The sequence below is a fragment of the Schistocerca cancellata genome, chromosome 12 (assembly GCF_023864275.1).
Source record: "Schistocerca cancellata isolate TAMUIC-IGC-003103 chromosome 12, iqSchCanc2.1, whole genome shotgun sequence".
Taxonomy (NCBI): Eukaryota; Metazoa; Arthropoda; class Insecta; order Orthoptera; family Acrididae; genus Schistocerca; species Schistocerca cancellata.
Genome location: NC_064637.1, coordinates 44,230,563 through 44,246,107, shown reverse-complemented (window position 1 = coordinate 44,246,107; position 15,545 = coordinate 44,230,563). Strand labels below are relative to the sequence as shown.

Sequence of the window (15,545 nt, the reverse complement as noted above, 5' to 3'; positions counted from 1 at the left end):
CAATAAAAGACCAACAATTAATTATCCCTTGCTCAAATTATCATGTCATCCTCTATGAATTCTTCTACTGAATAGTAGCATTTATTCCACAGAATCTGCTGTAGCCTTATTTTTAGACTCTCTGGCTTCATATTAAATATACTTTTTTCCATTAGCTTGTTATATATTGTCATCCCCATATACTGTGGAGTTGGTGCATATAATTTCAAATGGTGTGTGGGTAACAAAATTATTTTTATTTCTTGTGTTGTTTGTGTGGTTAAAATGATTTTCCTCAAATAATTTTTGTCTGCTGTGTACAAAGACTATAATTTCATAAATGTATATGGAGGGAACTGTTAGGATTTGCAGGATCCGAAATAATGGGCGACAAGATTCTGTTTGTTGTGCACTACACATGTATCTTATAATTTTCTTTTGCAGTTTCAGTATTCGAGATACACTACTTGAATTTCCCCAAAAAATGATACCATATCTAATGACAGATTCAAAATAACTATGATGTGCTATTTTTCGTGTACTCATGTCAATAGAGTTTGTTAGTATTTGCATTGCAAATGCAAAGCTGCTTAGTTCATTTGATAGGATCTCAATATGTGTACACCAGTTTAAGTTGTACTCCAGTACAGACATAATCTTGACGGCATTTGCCAACGGTTGATATAGGCCTAGCTCTGCCAGTAGCTCATACAAGTATACAGTGTAGTGTAAGGACAAAGGCTTGTTCAGTGATGCCATGTTTCAGAATCATCTCCAATGGAAGGTGTTCGGAAGACTTCATCTGTGAACGTTGGCTCCCCGTCAGACACTGGGGACAGCACCGTGACGACGTTGGTAGTAGGTGACACGTGTCTGGTGGCGCACTGGGCGATGCTGCAGTTGTGTTCCAGCTTGATGCACTGGAGAGACTGGAGAGGCAAGCAGCAGCCAGCTGACAACTCCCGATGTGGAGGGCCCGGTGCTGCACCAGCTGCTGTCTTACATCTACACACTCCAGCCCCCCCCCCCCCCCCTTCCCCGCCGCCAAGCTCAGTTTCCCAGCTATTGGTTGCTGCCGATAAGTATGTTGTGTCAGTCCTGAAGGAAGAGTGTGAGAGACAGATAGCGATGGTGACTGCAGCAGCGACAGATGTTGTAGTGGTTATGCACTCCTCCCACATAAAGGCCCGTTTAGTTTGAGATGGGTATAATGCCTAAATGGCTGCCATCTGATCCTCCAACAAGAACCAGGTAAGCACGAGACATATCACTCGTCTGTATTGCTCAGTGATATGTGTGTCTATTTCTAAGTCTACAGTGTTTGCCTCTGAACTGTTCTGTGCCAAGTGATGTACTTTTGGAAAATGTTGCCACATGATGATCAGATTCTGTGTGAATTTTTGCATACGTTCACAATGAATGTTGGTAGAGTTTTACTTTTGTCCATATTATATTTGCAGAGATATTCATTTGTTTGACTGTATGCTGTAGCTATCAGCAGTTTTTGGCAACTTTGAGTCATACCTCCAGCAATATTTTCTTAATAAAAAACCAAGTTACCTTGTGCAAGTTTTGGGGGTTAACCAAAGCATCCGATTCCACCCCTCGGCTTTGACTCGTGACATAAGGTTGTTGTGGTGTGTGACGTCATGGTGGCACAGAGTTTAGTTTGTGAGAGTGGCCTGTTTGTGGGTGTCATTTTGATATGATTGGCAGTGCTCTCTGGTGGTGTTTTTATGTGTTGTGTGTTAGGTGATGTTTGTGGTTTAGTTTGCGTGTAGCGTGTTTATAGGTGGCGTATTGTTGTGGTCGGTGGTTCTCCTTGGTGGTGTGTTTATGGTTAGCTTGTTATGTGGTGTATGGGGTTCATTTGCGTGGTGGCATTTCAGTGGTGGTTCTCCTTGGTGGTGTGTTTATGGTTAGCGTGTTATGTGGTGTATGGGGTTCATTTGCGTGGTGGCATTTCAGTGGTGGTTCTCCTTGGTGGTGTGTTTATGGTTAGCGTGTTATGTGGTGTATGGGGTTCATTTGCGTGGTGGCATTTCAGTGCTGACTGTGCTTTCAGCAGAATATTTTTCAGTGTCAACAATTTTGGCTTTGTTATGTTGACGTTATTGTAGTTTTTTTCTGTTCGTCGTGTGAATTTTGGTAAATCGCTTTGTATATGTCTTTGGTAGGTATGGATATGACTGACAAGGCCAACAGTTTTCGATTGTCGGCGATGATGGGGGAGAATGCGTTTTCTCTAATAAAATTTCTTCAGCTATTCGGTCTGTTGGCTGGAGTGGTGAAGTGTTCAGTGTGTCTTGAAGAAATGAGGCTTTACTAAAGTTCCGGTGTCTTGGATCAGGGACAGCTATATGTGAAGATGTCATAAGAATGTCAGGTCAAGAGAAGTGTTTGATTCTAATTTTGATTTTCAAGGTTTTTTTTCTTTTCTTTTGTGTGTGTGTGCGTGGAGGGGGGGGGGGGGATTAAGTGTGGTAGTGGTGAAAGTTTTGAGACTTAGTGTTGTATATAACAGTGTTGTATACAACGCCGGCCAACCTAGTTTGTGGCACCGGACCTTTTTTGTAGTAAGTTTTAATTTTTTTGTTTTTAGTGTATGTGTTGGGGTCGAGGGGGAAGTGTTTTATTACAATCTGTGGTTGTGGCTGTTGGTGTTCTGGTATCGGGAGATGTTTTTGAGCTATATAGGTCAAGGGAAGTGTTGGTGAGCCTCAAATCTTGGAGCAGTAGAGTACGTTCCTGTTCACTGTCACTCAAAAACTGTGAGCACTGTCTGGATTCTGATGTAGGAGAGTGCACGTAAACATCATATCAGCTGTGAAAGGTTGAAATCACATATGCGGAGAAATTTTAGTTTCTGGTAATGATGAAGTAAAATAGTTTGATCCTTTAACTTTGGCTGTTGTCTTCCTCTCGTCCATTTCTATTGATAGAAGCCTCTCATGTCACCTTGGATGACTGAAAATCTGAACTGATTCACAATGGACCATAAATGCCTTCCCCGCTGATTTAAGGATTGTTTTATGTCACCTTGTCATTACATTTGATATTAAGACCTAGCTTGTAACACTGCCCTTTAAAACAATTCAGTCTTTTCCTTTCTTCTGTCCCCAGGATCTAGGTCTCGTGCTCCTACAATGAAACACACCTGCTTTTGGAATATTTTTTGTGACTTGCTAGCTGTTAGTTTTGGAGGTTAACATTGTCCTTTCATTGAAGGCTGCTTTTTTTTTAGCAGTTCTTGTTCTTATTTTGTCTTTGCTTCTACCTCCAGTGGTGTTGCTTTCTAAATAAGTAAATAAGTCAACTTCGTTGCAGTAGCTTTCCACATGTGTGTCCCTACTCATTCTGGTTTCAAATATTTTGTCACAAATCAACACCTCGACTCCTTTCTTTTCAAGTTATAATCTTTTCCCATAACTAACCACTTATTTAACATGGATTCGAGATATGGTTCACTTTCAGGTAGAAAGTCTGTCGTGTGCATATCTTATCTTTTCTTCCATATTATTGTACCTGCTTCTGTTCTCTCACTTTGAGCTTCCTCTCTTTATAGATCAAAATAGTTACTGGTAAGCACAGTCTACGTGGGCTCCTTTCTGAATATGTTCATGTATCTGTGTTGAGCACCCACCAGTAACATCAGTCTCATTTTTATGAAGCTTCCGTCTAACTTAAGGGTCTCTATGCTTTATTCCTACTTTCTTCAGTACCTCTAACTTTATTTTGCATTTTATATTGTCAAAAAGTTTCTGAATTTCTACGAAAGCTGTGACGTTAAATTTCTTTCCATACATTCGTCTGTTACTGATTTTGAAGCTGACATCCCTCCTCTATCAGTAGACAGTGGAGGTTATTATTTTGTGATGGTTTCACAACTAGTGCAAGTGTTCGATAAGGTTCACATTTTAAGATTTTTTTTTTTTTTTTTATAAGTAGGCACTATAAGCTTTTTTAAAAAAACCTGTAGGTGGTTGAAACCTATTCATGTATGTTACACATACAATCTTACTCTGATCTTCAATTTCCATTCCTCCCACTTTGAGAAGTTTGGCAGGAGTATTGTCTATTACCAAGGCTTTTTTGTTTATCAAATTTTTCAGTTACTTGAAATTCCTCTTTCAACATGAATCTACCTAAAATTGCTGTTTGTTGATCCAAGGCAATTTTCATTTGATGAATAGTGTTAAAACTTCTCATTTGAAGAATAGCCTGTCCGTACATTATGGGTATTCAAGACACTGAGTAAGAAATGGAGCTGAGAATTTAGTCAATATTAGACCTTGTATTTGAGAATTTATACCAATGAGAATTACAGAGTTATTCATACCATCTGCAACACTGGTGGCATGACATCAAACACAAAATGGTAGCACATGTGTTAGTTGAAGGGAAGCCGTATTCTCTGTGACCAGCTCTAACACACAATCCTACAAATGTTTGGGTGTTGTGCTGTTGGACTCTGTCAAAAGTACTTTGTGAGTTGGTCTTATTACACCTACTAGCCCAAAGCAACATTTCCTAGATAGACACCCCAGGCTTCTGTAGCAGATGGTTCATATCCTATGTGAACAAACTCGAGCACCGCAAGATGTGGGACTAATGATTGTGAACAAAATAATACAGATTTCAGTTGTAAAAGTCATTGTTTTCTTGATTACATAGAGAAATCAGGAGGCTAACTTGTTGAATAAAGTACTACTATAGTTCCTTCTGGCTTTGTATTTTACTAGATTTCCATTTTGAATTACTTCATGGGTAAATAACTGCAGAATTAAATTCTGGGGGTTCCTATGCAAATGAAATTTACCGAAACAATAAGCAATTCTTAATTTATTAGTTATTTACAGCTATTTGCCTGTGGCATCAATTTGACACAAAAAGGATATCATATAATTGCTTTCAACATACTCTTGACGGTGTTTACCAACTGTTGATATAGCTCTGCCAGTAGCTCATACAAGTATACAGTGTAGTATAAGGACAAAGGCTTGTTCAGTGATGCCATGTTTCAGAATCACCTCCAACGGAAGATGTTCGGAAGACTTCATCTGTGAACGTGGGCTCCCTGTCAGACGCTGGGGACCGCACCGTGATGACGCTGGTAGTAGGTGACACGTGTCTGGTGACGCACTGGGCGATGCTGAAGTTGTGTTCCAGCACGACACACTGGAGAGCAAGCAGCAGCCAGCAGACAACTCCCAATATGGAGGCCCCGGTGCTGCGCCAGCTGCTGTCGTACATCTATACACTCCAGCCCCCCCCCCCCCTTCCCCGCCGCCAAGCACAGTTTCCCAGCTATTGGTTGCTGCCGATAAGTATGGTGTGTCAGTCCTGAAGGAAGAGTGTGAGAGACAGATGGCGATGGTGACTGCAGCAGCCACAGCTGTTGTAGTGGTTATGCACACCTCCCACATAAAGGCTCGTTTAGTTTGAGATGGGTATAATGCCTAAATGGCTGCCACCTGATCCTCCAACAAGAACCAGGTAAGCATGAGAGATATCACTCGTCTGTATTGCTCAGTGCTGTGTGTGCCTATTTCTAAGTCTACAGTGTTTGCCACTGAACTGTTCTGTGCCAAGTGATGTACTTTTGGAAAATGTTGCCACATGATGATCAGATTCTGTGTGAATTTTTGCGTATATTCATAATGAATGTTGGTAAAGTTATATTTTTGTCCATATTATATTTGCAGAGATATTCATTTGTTTGACTGTAAGCTGTAGCTATCAGCAGTGCACCCATTACTTTTTGGCAACTTTGAGACATACCTCCAACAATATTTTCTTAATAAAAAACTGGGTTACCTTGTACAAGTTTTGGGGGTTAACCAAAGCGTCTGATTCCACCTGTTGCCTTTGACCAGTGACATAAGGCTGCTGTGTGTGACGTCACGATGGCACAGAGTTTAGTTCGTGAGGGTGGTGTGTTTGTAGGTGCCATTTTGATATGATCAGTGGTGCTCTCTGGTGGTGTTTTTATGTGTTGTGTGTTAGGTGATGTTTTTGGTTTAGTTTGCTTGTGTGGGATGTTTACAGGTGGCATATTGTTGTGGTAAGCGGTTCTTCCTGGTAGTGTGTTTATTGTTAGTGTGTTATGTGGCGTATGGGGTTCATTTGCGTGGTAGCATTTCAGTGGTGACTGTGCTTTCAGCAGAATATTTTTCATTGTTAGTAATTTTGGTTTTGTTATGTCAACATTATTGTAGTTTTTTTCTGTTTGTCGTGTGTGAATTTTGGTAAATAGCTTAGTTTATGTCTTTGGTAGTTGAGGATATGACTGACAAGGTCAACAGTTTTCGTTTGTCGGCAATGATGGGGGACAATGTGTTATCTCTAATAAAATTTCTTCAGCTATTCGGCCTGTTGGCTGAAGTCGTGAAGTGTTCAGTGTGTCGTGAAGAAATAAGGCTTACTAAAGTTCCAGTGTCTTGGATCAGGGACGGCTATATGTGGAGATTTCATAAGGATGACAGGTCAAAGGAAGTGTTAGATTCTAATTTTGATTTTCTAGGTTTTTTTTTTCTTTCTTTTCTTTTGTGTGTGTGTGAGGGTGTGTGGGTGTGGCGGGGGGAGGTAGGATTAAGTGTGGTGGTGCTGAAAGTTTTGAGACTTAGTGTTGTATAGGTAGTTGCTGCTGACCTATATAGGTCAAGGGAAGTGTTTGATACCAGTCAGTATTGTTTTTAGTTGATTTTGGGAAGGTTGTGGTCATTTTATTTTATCGTTTCTGTCGTTTTGTTTAGTGGTGTGTTTAGTTTTAGTTTGTCCCCACCCAAAAAACCCCCAGTTTCCCTTGCTTATCCCATTAGTTTCATTAGATTTTTGGAGGAATGTGTATTTCATGGTTTTTTATCTATTTTTGTGTTTGTTGTCATGTTTATGTTATGACGTCATAATCGCGGTATGGGAGTTGTTGTGAAGTCATTTCCACCATATTGGTGACATCATTGATCAAAGCAGACGGGTAGAATCAGATGTTTCGGTTAACCCAGTTTTGGTGCTCTTAAGCAATATAATAATAAAAAAGATTTTCTGAGTGGTTTGCATATGGGTAATTTGAAGCTAAGTTGTCCAAAAAAATTATGCTCAAAAAAATGTGAAGTTTAGTTTTTTACACCTGTGGAAGTAATTGTAGAATACACCTGAAACTTTGCGTGTAATAACTTACCACTACCAGGTCTTTGACTAAATTAATTTTGTTCACCTACTGCTCTCCAGTAGGTTACAAATTCAGGGCAGATTTGACAGTTTTTCTAAAAATGCATAAAGTGGCCCTTTTTTTGCCCACTTTTACAGAGAAATGTCTTCAGCAAACTATTTTGCATCATTTTCGTGGGGCCCATGTACTGCTGGTACTGAAATTGTGTGGCGTCTTTCATTATATTCTGCAGTTGTTAAGCAATATCTGTGGAAAATTATATCAAATGTCCTGATGACTTGGAATTGAGCTTGACTCAGAAAAACTGCAAGTCAGTAGTTTTTTTTTTTTAAATCTCTGCAATCTCTGCAGCACTCAGCAGTACAATATTCTTCTGTATAGAAATGAAATGGAATAAGAAAACTAATAAAATGATTAGTTTTCAGTTTTTATGAATCTAATAACTCGAACTAATCAAATTTGAAAAGAATAATTTTTTGGGTTCTGTCTTACTGAACTACCTTTCCAGCCAATCGCATTGCTGACATTATCTAGGTGGCAGTGTAGTTTTCCTCATGACATACCACTGAAAATAAATGAAACTTGTAAAAAATTAAAGCAAGTTGAACTAAACATAAGCTTAGGATCCTAAGAGTCGTCTTCTAGCTCTGGCTAGTCATGCCACCTCCAGTGCACCATCTGAAGATAAGCCTTGAAAGGTTCAAAAACCAGTTTGTGGAATAAATAACTGTTCCAAATAAGAGAGTGATTGCAGTTTTTGATTGCAGTTTTCTGTATTAATATAAGGCACAGTTCTTGCGAAGTCTCAAATGAGTTTGCAGTTGCTGACACACAAACTGTTGTCTCCCTGTTTGAATAGCAGACTGCAGAAAAGATATGGCCATCAACTGGCTTGTTCCAGAATTTCTGACATCTGAGAAAGTCACCCTTTTGTCTCAACTGTTGAGGATTGCTATTCTTCTCTTATACTTAACAGAGGAACATCTGATGTGGCTGTTGCCTTGCTACCAGAGGAAAAATGTGTTGTTGTTATTAAGAAAAGTTAATTGATTGCAGTAGTGGATTTTTGTTTCGAGCGTTTGATGATTTGCTGCTTATTATTTATCATCCTCTTACCTTAAAGTAAATGCTCGAAATAAGAGCAAGAACATGGATTGGATGGCGCCAAATTCAATTGTGTATTGTTTCTATCTGCCTGTCATTTTCTGCGATATTGCCGGTGAAACATTCCACGTGGGAAAAATACATCTAAAAACAAAGATACTGTAACTTACCAAACGAAAGCGTTGGTATGTTGATAGAGACAATAAAAAACACACAAACACCCACACAAAATTCAAGCTTTCGCAACCAACGGTTGCTTCATCAGGAAAGAAGGAAGGAGAGGGAAAGACGAAAGGCTGTGGATACAGTTAGACTGTGTGTGTGTGTGTGTGTGTGTGTGTGTGTGTGTGTGTGTGTGTGTGTGTGTGTGTGTGTGGGCGCGCGCGCGCGGAAATGATATGAAATTCATTACTCCATCACAGCACTATAACACTGGTTAAATATCTTCATTTGGGTTACATAGTACTGTCAAACATGCTAACACACAAAAATGTAAGTTCCGATGTGAAAATTTTTAGTCATTATAGAAGATTACAGTTAGAGATGGACAAACAGTGGTAATAAAAAATATTTCTTTAACATGTGTCTCATTAATCCACCTGAGGATGTTATTTCATCAAATCTAACAACTGTTTTGAGTTCTGAGCCAAGAATGTCATGTCTCGAGAAAATGACAACACATCTCTCTAAACATGAGGCATTTTGAAGAGATCTTTATTGCGGAGCATCAATTAGCTGCACATTTTGTAATCCAAATATGAAACAGACCATATACAGTTCAATGTCATAAAAGTGAATGCCTTTTAGAGTTCTAATTCCAGGATTCTTATCATTTTAATATTCTTGCAGCTTTTAATAAAATTTTAGTAGAAGAAAATAGTCTATGCTGCAAAAATAGTATGAGCTTCATTGATGCGTTTCAACATTATGAGGCAACTTCAGAAATCTTACAGAAATTGTGGGTAACATTCAGAAATGGTTGGCGAAGGCATGTGTTATTATGCGAACACTATATCATGGTAGTTTTAGGTGGGGAGTGTTTTGAACAATGATTGCATAAGATACTGGCAGACAATTGCGCAGTAGCCACTACCAAATGCTTTTACTCCAATTTATTTTGTGTTGTGGATTGCTGGTTTCCTTTTACTATTCTGAAATGAGTGGAGGGTCTAACCCTGGTGCATAAAGGGATTTAAACGCATCTCACCACAACAAAAGCAATCAGCGACCCCTATGACCATTATGTCAGTTCTGCTTTCGTGGAAGCACAGAATGCAGCCATAGGATGTCAGCCCTTTGAGAAAGAGCCAGGTCTTATACCCCCACACCACTCCTCTCCCCTTGGGTAGTCTTAAGTTCTCCTTTGTTTATGGTCACAGCTGACTGCTGTGATATAATGTCCGCATAATACCCGAAGTTCCTATACATTTTCTGAAGACTCATCAAAAAACCAAAATGTGTCAAAGCCTATGTTAACTTTGTAACCTAGACAGTTTCTTTCCTGTAGAAATATATCACAATTGCTGCACCATGGCGATAGAGTAGGAGGATTTATATAATTTTATTAAATTGTCCTTAAGGTGAGACTGTGTGTGGCATTTATCTCCTGTGCTGCAACTGGCCACCAGATGCAAACCAAGCAGCTCATTGTACACAGACTTAGTTGAAGGTTGCCTATACCAAGGCTTTCATGTGCAGCAAAAATTGGACGTTTCATCATATTTAGAGGGGGGTTGCTGTGCTAAAGTGTCAGGAAATTTGAAGTTACTTGCTACCCTCGTTTCCAAAACAATGACCTGCCATCAGATATTATTATAAATTTAGGGTTTTGTTTCATCAAGCCACATACTGTTTGCTATTGATTTCCCTCAAACACACTCATCAAACGTCTTCACAAATTAAATAACTCTGATGAAATACTAGAACATGTCGAGAAATTATAGTCCATTGGAACAGTTGGAAATGACTGGGGCATTTTGGAGACATCCGAAAACTAGCAAACGTAACCCTATTTCGACTGATATTATAGGCTGTGAATAAAATGTTGCAGAGCACTTTTACTCACGTAATTTTACAGTCAAGTAATTCTGCTTGTGGTGTGGTGATCTGACAGTGTCTGCTTCTCCAACATTCACTTTCTATGGCAGAGATACGGAAAACGCTCAATCGTGACAGAACACCGTATCTGCACAACAAAAATCACACAGTCTATGCATTTTAAACAGTTATTAATGCATAGATGTGTTGAAAACATGTTTTCAGAATGCGAAGTTTAATACAAAAATAGCCAGTTTTAAACAGAAAGACATCAACACTGACATCCTTCTTCACTGTTTCACAGCACAGGGCTCATGAAATCACAGAACCATGAACAGCATGAAATAATTTAATACATGATGAACGAATGAAATCGCGAACTATTGACCGAAATTTACATTTCAACCTAAGCAAGACGCCAGGCACCGCTGTAGATCAGTCGTTCTCCGCAATCTTAATTCCACGGAACAGTAAAAAATTGAAATAATCATTGTCAGAAGCATGTTGGCATGATGCCACATCTTCTACAGTAGCAGTAGGCCAAGGGGGATGAACAAAACAGACACCACACTGGATGAAAATTTTTGAGATCTAAGCACTGCATTTTATAGTTGGTAAACTTGAGACCTATGTATATTTGCTGTCTGGATGCAACAGCATATCACGAAATGCGTTTATATGAAAAAAAAAAAAAAAAAAATGCTGTAGCTTACCAAACGAAAGCATTGGTGTGTTGATAGAGACAATAAAACAAACAAACACACACACACACACACACACAAATTTCAAGCTTTCGCAAACCAAGGTTGCTTTTTCAGGAAAGAGGGAAAGACAAAAGGATATGGGTTTTAAGGGAAATCCGTGAAGAATAAATCCCCCTCCCCTGGACAAAGACTTGCTAAGTGATTGCGTATTTCAGGGTCATCCACAGTGGGACAAGTTCTGCAGACATCATCCGTGAACCTGGGTTCTCTGTTGGGAACAGTGCCACGGTGACATTGGTAGTGGGTGACACACGTTAGACAGTGCCTTGTGCCATCCTGGAGCAGTGTCCAAGCACGACGCACTGGAGTGTCCCAGCTGTTGGCTATTGCCGATCAGTATGGGATGCCCACCCTGTAGGATGAATGCGATAGACAGTTGACGGTACGGACCGTGTCAGCCGCAGCTGTTCTGGCAGTTACGCACTCGTGTGTCAGTCTCGGGCATGACACAGTCTGCTTAGTCCCTGTGTTGGCCACACAGGGCTCTGTAGATGTGATGCGTAACCACACTGAACATCTCATCAAAAGCAGTCTGCTGCCATCTGATCCACCAGCAACAACCAGGTAAGCACAAGACAAGCACTCGTCTTTGTTGCCGTCCTGTGTGTGTGTGTGTGTGTGTGTGTGTGTGTGTGTGTGTGTGTGTGTGTGTGTGTTTGTGTGTGTGTGTGGGGGGGGGGGGGTGGGGGGGGTGTCTCTGTACTGTTTGCCACTGAGTTTCCTGAGATACAGGAATAGGCAAAATAATGTGAGCAGTATTAGTAATGGAATGGTTGTGTCTGACAGTAAACGACGCAGGTGAGGCACGTGTCGTGCTGGACTGTACTTATTCAGTACAGTCTAGGCATCAGTGCAGGTTGTTTACGAGTAGTGCACCTTTTATTTGGAATCAGGGACCGAGGTTGATGTGCCATCAAAGACTGAAGAGTTCCAAAGAGGGGAGATTGTGGGGGCCCAATTAGCTGGAGAATCTGTTGCAAAGACAGCCAACTTAGTGAATGTTTCAAGAACAATCGTTCCAACAGTCATGACAGCCTACACAAAGCAAGGAAAGAAATGATTGTGTAAATAAATTGTGCAAATCAAAACTAAATGAGTCATTATATGCTAACACCAGCTGTGTCAGAACACACAACTGCGGCGCCTAAAGGGACTGCAGAGCTCAATAGCCATCTCAGATTTCCCATATCTGTCAACTCTGTCGAACTCCATAAAACGGATATTTGTGGACGAGCTGCTATACCGAAACCGTTTGTGACGACCATGGGTGGCAGCACAGTGTACCTGATATGAAAAACATATGTTTTGGGGAATGTCTGGATACTTTCAATCACGAAATGAAATGATCGTACAGCATTGTTGGCCGGGAGACCCCATTGGGGCGTTTGGCCACCGAAATTGCAAGTCCTTTTTACCTGACACCACTTCGACAACTTGAGAGTCGATGATGATGAAATGATGAAAGAGACACAACACCCTGTCATCACGAGGCAGAGAAAATCCCTGACCCCGCCGGGAATCGAACCCGGGAACACTGCGCGGGAAGCAAGAACACTACCGCAAGACCACGAGCTGCGGACACTTTCGATCAAATAGTATACATTGGCTGGAGCCATTCCAATGGTGAACTCAGTGACCTGCTGCTCAAAACACAGTATCGTGTACTGTTTGCAGCCAGGGCACACAAGTGTTTCTTTCTCTGTGTTGTGCAGGTCACTGTAAACCTATGTACAACCAAAGCAAAGAAGGGTAAAACATGGTGTCAAGAGCATAAATCCTGAATGGCTGATCAGTGGAAACACTTCATATGGTCTGACGAGCGAGCATTTTCGTTATTTCAAACATCAGGCTGGGTTTACATTTGGAGAAGGACAAAAGAAGTCTACAGTCCTGATTGCTGGATTCCAACGGTTACGAGTGGAAGTGGAAGTGTGATGGTGTGGGCAGCCGTATCGTGGTATTCTGCCAGTCCCATCATTTACTCTCAAAGGCCTTGTTACAGCCAACAATTATGTGAACATTTTAGGTCATCCCACAATTTAAATGTTGTTCCCCAACAATGATGCCATATTTCAGGACGATAATGCACCCATTCATACAGGGAGGGCAGTACAGCCGTGGTAAGAGGAGCGTGCAACTGACTTGCAGCATCTTCCCTAGCCAGCACAGTCCCTGGACTTGAACGTTATCAAACCCTCGTGGGCAGTATTGGAATGCAGACTCAGAGCAGATTTCCACCTCCCTTGTCACGACTGAAGTTTGAAGAGGTTCTGATCGAGAAATGGCATAACATATATAGTCATTATACTACCTACACGAAAATTAGAGAGACCTTTCGAGAAAAGAGAGCCACTTGTATGATATCAAGAGCTCAGATGGAAACCCAGTTCTAAGCAAAGAAGGAAAAGCAGAAAGGTGGAAGGAGTATATAGAGGATCTATACAGGGGTGATGTACTTGAGGACAATATTATGGAAATGGAAGAGGATGTAGAAAGGTGAAATGGTAGATATGATACTGCGTAAAGAGTTTGACAGAGCACTGAAAGACCTGAGTCGAAACAAGGCCCCGGGAGTAGACAATATTTCATTAGAACTACTGACGCCCTTGGGAGAGCCAGTCCTGACAAAACTCTACCATCTGGTGAGCAAGATGTATGAGACAAGCGAAATACCCTCAGACTTCAATAAGAATATAATAATTCCAATCCCAAAGAAAGCAGGTGTTGACAGATGTGAAAGTTACCGAACTATCAGTTTAATAAGTCACAGCTGCAAAATACTATCGTGAATTCTTTACAGACAAATGGAAAAAATGGTAGAAGCCGACCTCGGGGAAGATCAGTTTGGATTCCGTAGAAATGTTGGAACACGTGAGGCAATACTGACCTTATGACTTATCTTAGAAGAAAGATTAAGGAAAGGCAAACCTACATTTATAGCATGATTCTGGAAACATCCCCTAGGCTGTGGCTAAGCCATGTCTCCGCAATATCCTTTCTTTCAGGAGTGCTAGTTCTGCAAGGTTCACAGGAGAGCTTCTGTTAAGTTTGAAAGGTAGGAGACGAGGTACTGGCTGAAGTAAAGCTGTGAGGACGGGGCGTGAGTCGTGCTTGGGTAGCTCCGTTGGTAGAGCACTTGCTCGCGAAAGGCAAAGGTCCCGAGTTCGAGTCTCGGTCCGGCACACAGTTTTAATCTGCCAGGAAGTTTCATATCAGCGCACACTCCGCTGCAGAGTGAAAATCTCATTCTGAAAACTTCTACCGTTTCATAGGAACACAAAGTAAGAAAAGACCTAAAATTCTACAGATTGATTGCATTGTATGGGGTTTGTTTCACAATTAGCAACAAAGGAAAATACATTCACATGAACAGGCATTCTGTTCTATATTTGTGCGAGTAGTAGAATCCTGACTTCCATTCTTATCTTAATATTATTTACTCTATAATGTTGTGTTTCGGAAGAAGCGCAGCCAGAACGTATCTGTACACAGTGTCACCACAGATTTAAAGCGCGTGCTGCGACAGGGCCGGTACTACACTGTGAAACAGCCTGTAGAAGTGCCTTGTGACGCAGCTGTGTAGGCAGAGTGGGGACCCGCGTGCTTGCTCTTCAGTTTACCAACAGACTATAGCTGATGTACACACCCTGCCACAGAGTATGTCTGTGACATTACGGGCTAGTACAACAGTTTTGACTATTAGGTAGTTTAATTTTTTTGTGCCATCTGCTGGCAATATATGTAACAAAAATTCTCTTCGAGCAATACAAAGCAAATATCAGATATCTGCGAAAACAAATCAAACAAAATGTGCTTGGTCAAAGTAGAAAGGCATGGTTGTTGGTAGGAAGATATCCACTAAGCAAGGTGGCATGAGCAGGAGTAGCAGGCCGTTGTAGCTGCTTATTGCTCCTACACCTTGTAATCACCTCAAAGGACCAACAACCACTCATCACGAGAGCGTGGCATTTCTGGCCAATCCCACCCACCCTGTGCTGGACCTTCCTTTCATACTCCTTCCTTACTGTTCATCTGTGACCCAGAATATGTGCTACATTCAGTTTTATAAATTACACTGGTTTCTTTCAAAATCTGTGGGCAGTTGAAATGTGTTGATTTATATTACACCCAAAAGTATAAGGGGGCATTCAAATGAAACTTGGTTTCCAGTGTAAAGTAACGGTAACAATTTTATTAACTCAAAAATGTAGTTATACACAGTACACACACTCAAAAATAGTCACCAAATTTGTTGGCACATTTATCCCATTACGTCACTAACCAGTTGATTTCATCCTTGAAGAAACTAGTAAGCTGCTGCCGGATTCAGGCCTGGACCCAGTCACTTCACCGTTCATTGCGAATCGATGTCCACAAATAGCCTTGTTTTAGAGGTCCAAACACCTGAAAGTCACACGGTGAAAGGTCGGGACTGTACAGTGGATGTTCCAGAAGTTTCCCACTGAAACTGCAGCAATGTCTGAACCATG

At 40.9% G+C, this 15,545-nt stretch overlaps 1 long non-coding RNA gene across 4 annotated transcripts in view; it reads left to right on the top strand.

Annotated features, from left to right (window-relative positions):
- LOC126109649 (uncharacterized) overlaps nt 1–15,545 on the top strand; it is a 53,741-nt gene that overhangs the window by 25,200 nt on the left and 12,996 nt on the right. The window contains exon 1 of one of the 4 annotated variants that reach the window (XR_007523700.1): nt 1,010–1,230. The exons of 1 other annotated variant lie outside the window; for it this stretch is intronic. This is a non-coding gene — a long non-coding RNA (uncharacterized LOC126109649). Of the gene's footprint in view, nt 1–1,009; nt 1,231–5,263; nt 5,476–11,047; nt 11,620–15,545 lie in introns of those variants that run through there. 2 more of the 4 variants (XR_007523701.1, XR_007523699.1) reach the window with 2 other exon arrangements.